This window comes from Rhyacophila brunnea, unplaced genomic scaffold, assembly GCF_057557595.1.
Source record: "Rhyacophila brunnea isolate RB1 unplaced genomic scaffold, BYU_Rbru_1.0 scaffold_24, whole genome shotgun sequence".
NCBI classification, from domain to species: domain Eukaryota; kingdom Metazoa; phylum Arthropoda; class Insecta; order Trichoptera; family Rhyacophilidae; genus Rhyacophila; species Rhyacophila brunnea.
In genome coordinates this window covers 14,769,074-14,779,201 of record NW_028232904.1, presented here as the reverse complement: position 1 = coordinate 14,779,201, position 10,128 = coordinate 14,769,074, and the positions used below count along the sequence as shown (strand labels likewise).

Genomic DNA, 10,128 nt, shown 5'->3' with positions numbered 1-10,128 from the left:
GAAAAATGGAAAAAGGTGTATAAATGTATATAGTTTGAATGATAGTAAAAGAAGTTTAACAATTGTATTGCACAATTATTAAACATAGAGTGCCAACTAAATCAACCGATAAAACCTGAAATATTTAATACAATTAATCTCAGAGCTTATTAGATTCGGCTTTCTGCCAACTTAACCCTGTGTAAAGAATGCCTTATAAATCACTTATCTACCTCAAATAAAATGTCATTTGTAAACTCGTTGAAATATTAAATTATAATTTTTGGGCGCCTTGAAATATGTGTAATTACAAATTAAATATAACAGTATAAAAAATAAGAACACAGCTTAATCGTTAATAGTGTTATTTAATTACACAAACCATTGAAATTTAAAAACATACGGAAACAAATTTTTAATACAACTTTGAGGATCGTTTACTTGGTATGGAACATAAGAATATCTTTTAAGATGTAGTAATTACTTAGCTTTATGTTATGATGGTTGGAATCCGCCTCCTTGTCGTCTCGTTCGAAAGAAAAAAGGCGTCATCTTGCTTTTGAAACTGTCTCTATACTTTAACCAGTGACATCCGTCCAGCTCTGATACTATTCCCGGAGTGATGATATTCTGGGCGGAAATAAGTATTGTTGATGGGACGCTTTCAAAAACGCGCGAAGGAACCTGATTGGCCCCTGTCATTGTTTAAGAAACAAGGTTGACACAAACTTTAAACAAGGTTGTGCCAAATTTTGTTAATTAAATTAACATTTTTTTTTTTTATATCTGCGTTTTAAATGTAGCCATGTTACGTAAAATGTAACATGACAATACCCTCGTTCCGCAATAGATGAAAAATCTGGAACTCCTCCCCAGGGTGTCCAAAGTCAGTCGACAGTAGTCGCAGGCACCTCATGTGGAAGCAGTATCCAACAGATTGTTAGAATAATGTAGTGACTCAGCATAGTTTTGTCCATCAAAGGAAGGTAGTGTTGTCCTTCAAAAGAAGATCATTTTGTACATCGGAGAAGATTGTGTCGTACATCGGAGAAGATCGTGTCATCCTTCAGGTCTTCGCTTTTCATTCTTGTTTAGAACTAGCTAAGGTTTCACTTTCTTTCCTTCAATAGGAACTATCTACACTTGCACTGAACTTGAAATTATATTTATTCTTCTCGTCGTCGAAAAAGTTGTTTAAAAATTATATATTATACCATACTCTTATGTACCATACCAATCGAAGAAAACAGATATACAATTATAATTAATAATCACATATAAATCAGGTTATAAAAATGTACATGCAAGTACAAACAAAATTTTTAAAATAGGGTAAAATTTAGAGGAAAATTGTAAATATAGTTAATTATGCAAAAATTTGAAAAAGAAACAATCTTAAACATTTTTCTTTTATAACAAAAGCGGAATACTTATTGTTAATCAGTCATTTTAGGTGATAACATATCATAGTAAACATAGTATTATAATAAAATAAAGAATTGTGGAAAGTTACGGTAGTACTTTTGGAAAGTACGCCAACAAATTTGAACAAGAAATCCACAATCATTTACTTAAATTACAGAAATTTATTTATATATATAGTGATAACATTTTTTGGATAATTAGAATTCCATTATCATTAGTAATATGTGGTTGTTATAACAAAATTGTGGCGATTTATGGTAGTTCTATGAAAAGAACGCCTAAAAATTGAAAAAAGCGCCACAATCTTATCAAACAATACCTTTTTGAGTTATAATTATAATTACCACGATATTCCATTTAAATATCGGTAATAAAATCAAGAAATAATAGTTATTTAATACTATTTGAACATTGGTAATAAAATATAGAAATACTATTTAATACCATTTAAATATCATCATTTTAAATACTGGTAATAAAATTCAATAGACAATAGTTGCTTCCATTTAAATATCATTCAAATAATGGTAACAAAATTAAGAGATATTTCCATACTATATCATCATAATAATGGAAATAAAGTTAAAAGATTTAGAGATTAAGTTGCTTCCATGCTATACCATTATAATATACATTATTATTGACAATAAGAACAAAAAAATTACAATAACTTTATACAATCCAAGTTATATTGGATGAAAAGAAAATTTTAATTTATAGAATTATACTATAAATTATTTTTTAAAGAGACATTTAAGTTTTACGATCATTCCTGTTGCATTGTAATTTAATTTAATAAGAAATATTTTACTTTTAACCATATTAATTTACAGGTTAAATATCATCAAATTACAATTGTAAGAAGAAAAATTATACAATAATTAATTATTATGCACAATTAAGAGAAATCAATATGTTTACATTCATATTGATTAAGTATTTATTTGAAAACAACTGCGAATCAACGTGTAAAATATGACTATTCATTATGAATATACATTTGTTAGAGAAAAAAGCACGATAAAATTCAACAGGGTTAATTCAATAGAAATTCTGAGAAAGGTACCAAACATATGGGTGTCTGAGAAGATTAAGCAAGTACTAAACTGATATTCCCTTCGCTCCAGGTCCCAGAAGGCAATTACAGGCTACAAAAAGAACACAATCCAGTACCAACTTGTAATTTATAAACATTTACACTTGTAAAATATTTAAAGAGAAATTCGAAAATATGAAAAAAAAGAACGCCCATATATTTAGTGATAGGAATAACTCGACTTAGGGTTTTCAACTCGACGGTATATACTAACTTACCATTCAGCAAGCTGTCCGTACATTTATAATTAATAGTTAACATAGCAACAAAATATTTAGATGAGTTTGTGGTCTTTTGTGTCATTTACCGGGATTAACGCAATGAATGGTTCAGTTACTCTCAATAGCATCGAACAACATTTCCTAAACGATTAGACATTCTACGACTAATAAAATTATCATGATATTCGCATGACACGACAAAACAAAACCTTCACCGAAGTTATTATACATACAAAAATTAATCAATAATAATGTTTCCAGTTTTAATTGGCTCGGACATCCCTAACTATGGCCCAGTCTTCATGACTACACTATTCTAACATACCATACAATTTCAGCACTTTCATACATCATCTGCTGCTTCTATTCATCATCTTTTATTGCTCCACCGGTTAGTTAAGCCAAGATCAATCCAAACACAAAAACAATCTCAAAGTCTTTTATATTCCTCCTTTAGATTCAACTGCTTTAACTAAATAATTCAGCAAAGTTGCTGGATCGATCGGAAGGTATAATTAACAAAGAAATTAAAAAAAAAGAAAGCTATGAAAATATCATCTGAACCCACAAAAATAATCAAAAACATTACATTAAACGTCCGAAGTTAATTTGTAATTAAGTTTTTGAACTCCACCAGCGAAATTCGAAGCAACAAACACTTTGTCATGTTGTTACCTCTTTGCAAAGAACGAATTTAGTGACACAAAATAAGAAGCATTCGAGCCTCTACCATGCCTTTTTACAATAAAAACATTTCGAGTAAGAACTTAATTTAGTGACCAATTCCCAGGCTTGTTTCCTATTCTGAGCTCGAAAAAAATAGCATACCGTGAGATCACGTAATATATGCCCCATTGAGTAAAGAATCCCCTCTCTATGTTCGCAACTCAATGGTAAGAAATAGAATCGTTGCAACTTAATAAAATTTTCGCGATTTCATAAGCTAACAAACAATCCATAAAAAATACACGAAGGCGCTGGCTAACATAAGTTACACCAGTCTATCCGACATGCCGAGCTACAGAAGAGAAATTGTATAACCTCGTTCAATAAGGTTAAATAACTAGAAATTATCACCATGAACGAGAAAAAAGAGAAAAAAAAAAATACCCATGAATCTAGATAACTTCATCAAGCTCTCTACTCTCAAAAAAAAACTTTTAGCAGTATTAAAAATATAAAGAAAATTAACCCATAAGCAAAATTAAACCTTTCTCTCAGAATATAATGTAAGTTATAGAAATAATCCAAACAATATTAGGATTATAACAGTATTGTTAATACAAAACAAAAAATTGACAATCGTACCTGTCAGAATCCACGCAGAAAACCTCTCAACAACTACAACCAAGCAATTAAAACCGATACCTGTCAATATACTGAAATACATTATTTTATAAGTGTTTTTTATACATTCATTAAGCAAAGTATACCATTTTTTAGGACAACAATTTGTATCAGGTTGCAATTCCACAGTCAAAGCGCCGGAAAGCTGCCGCCTTGAATTCCACAAGTAGACTGTACTTCATTCATAGTACTTCAGGATCGACATTATCAACCTTGAATAAAAAAACAAAAATATGTAGTTTAAAACAGTTTAAACAATTTACATAGAAGATTTATTTAATTAGAGTTATACAATATTAAGGAGTTTCTATAATATATTGAATAACGGAGAAATGATAAGGTAATTGTTGCAAAGCGCAACGATTATTACAACAAGAATGACAGTTTTGTTTAATAGACAGACTTTTAGTCTTTGACATCAATACATACACAAAGAATTGTTAGTAATACAAAATTACTTGTATTAAAAATGAATCTAAAAATAAGTGTCTATACAATGTATAGAGTTACCCCTTTTATTGAATAGAAAGGAATAAATAACTTTCTTATTAAAGTAAGTAAGTTCATTTAATTTAAATAGTTTAAATCATTAATTAATGTATTCAATCATTAATTCTTTAGAGTTAAATTAACAATTAAATACTTTTTTTAATATCTTTTATGTGGAATTTTCCAAGTGGTTTTAAATTCATATCTCCCAGAATATACATTACAGGTGAAATCTTTTTAAGTACTATATTTTTAACAAAGCGAGGTGCTAATTTCGACGAAAAGAAATCTATAGCTCTCGATTGAATGAAGTTTTTACGGTAAACAATGTCACCAGTATTATATTGAACAGATTTTTTTCTTAAATTATAACGTTTTGCATCGTTATTGAAATTATTAAATAATTGCTCCTGAACAATATCAAAAATAATAGGAAGTTCTATTAATTTATTACTGAAGTTATTATAATCAATAGAAATAGGTTGAGCAGAATTTAAATTATCAGGAATTTGATGTGGAAAATGAAATCTTCCATCAAGAATGATTTCTCTGCCGTGCATAAGAAAAAATGGCGTATATTTAGTTGCTAAATTGACAGTAGCGTTAAGTGCTGTTTGAACATGAAGTAAATTATCTGCCCATAAACGTTGATTCTTACCTACGAGAATGGCTAATAATGTATTTATAGATTGATTATACCTTTCCACTGTGTTACTTTGTGGTGAATAGTACGCGTTTAGAAAAAGTTTGGGAACATGAAATTTTAATAGAAAACTCTTAAATTCTTTGGAAATGAATTGTCTTCCATTATCGGTGATTATTGTATGAGGTACGCCATATTTTAAAAATACTTCAGATTCTAAAAAATTAATTATAGGTTTTGAAGTAGCCTTTTTCAAAGCTTTTAGCCATACAAATTTTGAAAAAAACGTCTACGATTGAAAGAATAAACGTAGAACCATTAATTGCCCTTGGAAAAGGTCCAATCAAATCTATGGAAATTGTTTGTAAACAGAAAGTTTACAAATCAAATTATAAAATAATAATATTAATATATAGATAGATATAATATTAGTAGATAAGGATATATTATATAATATTAATAGATATTTGGATAATTTTAATTGCAAGTCTTCCATGTGTATTGTCTTTTGGTGACAAAAACGCACAGGTCCGGGTTTATATAATATTAATACGATAGGTATTTGGATAATTTTAATTGCAAGTCTTCCATGTGTATTGTCTTGTGATGACAATAACGCACAGGTCCGTTTATATAATATTAATAATATGATATTTTGATAATTTTAATTGCAAGTCTTCCATGTGTATTGCCTTTTTGTGACAATAACGCACAGGTCCGTAATTACTTGCATCAGTATGTAAAGAAAACTCCAATCCAAAATTTGGACAAGCAAGAACAGGTGCTGTTATAAGTGCCTGTTTTAGTGACTCAAATGCTAATTGTGCATCTGGTGACCATTTAAAATTAGAAATACCACCTTTTATACCAGTTAGTTTAGTTAAAGGTGCAGAAATAGTAGAAAAATTATTTATAAATCTTCGATAATAACTACATAAACCAACAAATGATTTAATATCTTTCGAAGACTTGGGTATTGGAAAATTCTTAACACAATCTAATTTAATAGGATCGCACTGCAAACCTTTTTCATTTACAATATAACCCAAAAATTTTAATTCTGATTTACAAAATTCGGATTTCTTAAAATTAATTGTTAAACCAGAATTTTTTAATTTAGTATACACTCTAAAGTAAAACCAAATCATTTATTGTACTGAATATATGTACAATATTATAAAATATAGCTGTGAAACTCTTCGTTTCACAACAGCTTGGACAAACCTATTCAAAAATATTGAATAAAATTGGTTCATACACAAAAAATTAAAATATTTCGCTGGTTGTCAATTATTAAGTAGGTATATAAGCTGAAAATTACAATTTATTTACTACTACATTAATAAAATTTGTTGAAATTGTTTAAATGACCAATGGACGTTAAATGAATTTCAATATAGAATTAAAATCACAACACTTGAAAATTTCAAATGTGAATCATAAAAAAAAAAATAGATTGTAAAACTATCAATAATTAAACAAACAAATATTATTTTGCTTGGTAATTTTATTAATTTATTTTAAAAAATGAGTAAGTACTTTTAATGTTGAGAAGAAGAAAAAAAAAATTTATTATAGGATTACTAAAAGTTCAATAAAAACAATTCCAATCAATTCTATTTCAATTTACTTAGCTTTTTCAGTTATTTTTCATCCAGTTCTGCTGAGAAATGTAGATTTTCTCTTCAAGATCGAAGATCCAATCAGTGCAGAGAAATGTAGAAGTGAAGTGAAGTAAAGAAGTAGTTGTAGTATCGATGTCGATGATCTCGTTGTCTCATCAATCACAATACGAACAGTTGAAAAAATCTGAAAACAGTATTTGGCATAGCGTTTTTCAGTGATTTGTAAAAAATAACGAGTTTTAAATCATTAATTTCAAAAACACTAAAACAATATAAATTTACAAAAAAAAAATTTATTAGAAGTTAACTTTAAATAATTTGAATTTGTTTAGATAGGCATTTTTTGCTTTAAAAAAAACATATAAATACTCCTTTATCTTGAAACAAGATTATAAATCATTCCCATATCTTAAAAAAAATAACCAAACATTTATGATATGAAAAGAAATCAATCCACAAAAATAAAAATATTATTTCTCAAACACTCACTTATTTGTGTGTTTGGGATAGCAACAAGACATTCTATGTACTTGTCGGATTCGGCCGGGTTTATTATTTACTATTTATTATATACTAGCTCACTAACCACATAGCATACAGAGAATAAGTACGTACAAATTGCAAGATTCTAATTTCGAATTTAATTATCATAGGATAATTTAGAAGGAGACAACAAAATTTATGATTTCTCTTTCTAAAATGTTTTATAATTTATGTAGGTATATAGGTACTATGGAACAAATTTGGCAACATTGCAAATTGGTAATTTTCCATTGAAATAATGGCATTTTAACAAATTTTAGGTTTTGCAAATGGCCGAGTTAATTTCTCTTTTCTGAAAATATTTTAACAAAACTAATAATGAATTTTTTATATATCGACTGATTTGAAATTGAAAAAAATATGACTTTATTTAACCGGATTACTATGAAATTATATCTGTTTGATCACTTCCCCAAAACACAAAGATAAAATTTAATGGTTTTTCTTCATTTATATCTTTTTCCAAACAAAAAATCTTGGAAGACAAATCGAGTAGGTACAACTAACAACAAAAACTAAAAAACAAGCGGGAATTCATGTAAGTAGGTATATAAATGCTTCTACAATGAACTCAACAATATCGTTTGCATAATATAATTTTGTTTACAAGAAATATACACATATAATGCGTGATTTGAAGTCAATGCATTATTTCGACACGGGTATTGAAAACAACAAAAAAATACGTTTTGAAACACTAGGTAACACAACGATTCTATTGTTTTGCGCGCAAAGTGTTTCATATGACAAAATGCGTAAATAATAAAGCCGTCAACAAAAAAATTATGTCTCGGCGTTTTTTATCGCGTGAGAAAGAATGGCTACGTCGTAATAATAGGAATACTTTTGTAACAGAAAGAATTAGGTATAGTCCATAATATTATTGAATATTATGAAATACAATATAGATTTATTTAATTATAGTACTCACCGTGAAATTTCTTGAATAAAACAACAAAATTGACTATGCAAATTGTAGTGTTTTGTAAGAAGGCACAAACTGAACTGGATTCATAACTAAAATGGCGTATGCTTTTATAATTATAATATTACTAATCATAGTAATTTTAGTTCAGAAAATGGCTACCTCCTTATTAACGGAAATAGCTTTAAAATTTTAATGGCAGCTATGAACATTACCATAAATTTAGTAATTATATCATATTTAATAATAATACTAAAATAGTTGAAAATTAACTAATTCTTATCGAATTTGATAAATTTGAATCAATTTAACAACCAGCTAACATTTAAATCGATTTACTTCATACTTTTCATGTTTTAATGAAAAGTATGTAGCAAAACAAACTTTATAATAAGTTTTTTATAAAGTAGGTAGGTATGCATTGAATGTCAAAAAAACGTAAAAGGAATACGAATCACATAAAATTCATGCAATAGGTAATATACAATAATAAGCAAATTGTCAACATAAATGAAATATAGCATGGAATATAATATAAAATATAATACGATATAATAGGTAATAATTAATTCAAAAGTATTGTACCAAGTAACACATCTCAAAGTTTAAAAGTCGAAACAAATTTACAGTGACATTTTATGAAATGAAAAAAAACTCTCCTTACACAAAATTATTATAACAGAAACACGTGTGTAGTAAATTTTATACTAAAAAGTGCCATACGCGTTGTCGCGCCAATTGTCAAATTAAAAAATGTGAAGGGAGTTAAATGTGTAAATAGTAAAAGAAGTTTAACAATTGTATTGCACAATTATTAAACATAGAGTGCCAACTAAATCAACCGATAAAACCTGAAATATTTAATACAATTAATCTCAGAGCTTATTAGATTCGGCTTTCTGCCAACTTAACCCTGTGTAAAGAATGCCTTATAAATCACTTATCTACCTCAAATAAAATGTCATTTGTAAACTCGTTGAAATATTAAATTATAATTTTTGGGCGCCTTGAAATATGTGTAATTACAAATTAAATATAACAGTATAAAAAATAAGAACACAGCTTAATCGTTAATAGTGTTATTTAATTACACAAACCATTGAAATTTAAAAACATACGGAAACAAATTTTTAATACAACTTTGAGGATCGTTTACTTGGTATGGAACATAAGAATATCTTTTAAGATGTAGTAATTACTTAGCTTTATGTTATGATGGTTGGAATCCGCCTCCTTGTCGTCTCGTTCGAAAGAAAAAAGGCGTCATCTTGCTTTTGAAACTGTCTCTATACTTTAACCAGTGACATCCGTCCAGCTCTGATACTATTCCCGGAGTGATGATATTCTGGGCGGAAATAAGTATTGTTGATGGGACGCTTTCAAAAACGCGCGAAGGAACCTGATTGGCCCCTGTCATTGTTTAAGAAACAAGGTTGACACAAACTTTAAACAAGGTTGTGCCAAATTTTGTTAATTAAATTAACATTTTTTTTTTTTATATCTGCGTTTTAAATGTAGCCATGTTACGTAAAATGTAACATGACAATTTGCTATCAGAGAATCTCTCGAGTGGACACTCAAAAGATTAAAGTTACACAGACACGACTATGTAAACATATTCTCAGATAGCCAATCCAGTCTGGTAGCTCTCCAAAACCCATCATCGACACACCCACTTGTAAGAGACATTTTAACACTGTCAACACAGCTTCGAATGATAGGAACAAACCCCAGATTCTTCTGGATAAGAAGTCACACAGGGATAGCCGAAAACGAGGAAGCTGATAAATACGCTAAACAAGCCACAACAGACAAAAGACCTTTAACCTATACAC

The 10,128-nt window shown here is 28.4% G+C and overlaps 1 long non-coding RNA gene across 1 annotated transcript; it reads right to left on the bottom strand.

Moving 5' to 3' along the window:
• Window positions 1–327: 327 nt before the first annotated feature.
• LOC147069099 (uncharacterized) lies at window positions 328–9,834 on the bottom strand. Its single transcript, XR_015071267.1, has 2 exons — window positions 8,300–9,834; window positions 328–7,009 (listed from the first exon to the last, which is right to left on the bottom strand). It is a non-coding gene; the product is annotated as an uncharacterized LOC147069099 (long non-coding RNA).
• Window positions 9,835–10,128: the final 294 nt, after the last annotated feature.